The sequence below is a fragment of the Otolemur garnettii genome, unplaced genomic scaffold, assembly GCF_000181295.1.
Source record: "Otolemur garnettii isolate 467f Iridium unplaced genomic scaffold, OtoGar3 scaffold00048, whole genome shotgun sequence".
NCBI classification, from domain to species: Eukaryota; Metazoa; Chordata; class Mammalia; order Primates; family Galagidae; genus Otolemur; species Otolemur garnettii.
In genome coordinates this window covers 11,093,119-11,093,891 of record NW_003852443.1, presented here as the reverse complement: position 1 = coordinate 11,093,891, position 773 = coordinate 11,093,119, and positions in this window count along the sequence as shown.

The following is a 773-nucleotide window of genomic DNA, read 5'->3' as shown; positions in this document are numbered from 1 at the left end:
AAAAAAAAAAAAATACAAATACTTTCTGTAAAGGGATAAAAAGACAACTCCTTGCTCACTTTGCCTCATGAACACTGGCCTCCTAGAGGAGGCCAACCACATTCGACCTCTAGAGGTATACTTTTTGTTCCTTCAGCTTGGAATACCTTTCCTCTGGATATCACGTGGCTCACATCTTCACCTCAAATGCCATCTCTTAAGGGAGGACCTCCTGTATTCCCCACCTGTCTTTGTATTTCTTCATAGCTCTTACCACCAACTGACATTATTTATTGATTGTTGGGCTCTTGTATTAAACTATCAGTCCACGAAGACAAGCACTTCATTTTTGTTCATTGCTGTATTCACTCACTGGGCCTGGCCCATCAGTAGGTACTCAATAAATAGGTACTCATTTGAGAAATGGTGTTGGAAAAAGAAGAGATAAACATAAATGTTTTCTTTATTTATCTCTGTTTTATTTGATGTGTTATAATAAGCCTGAATTACTTTAAAATTATAAAAACCAATGTTAAGAGTATTTTAATAATTCATAATAACTGATAAAATTTATTATATTATCCCTGCTATGTGCATGCATTAATTAATCCAAAGGGAAGCATGACTAAATGTTGAATTTCATTTCTCAGTGATAGACTTGGCTATACTTTTAGGTAGTAACTCAATACTCTTCAAATTGTATTCAAATCGCTAATCTATGGCTAGGCTATTGCTGGTTTTTGTTTTTTTTTTTAATTTTTATTTATTTGTTGAGACAGAGTCTCACTATGTCA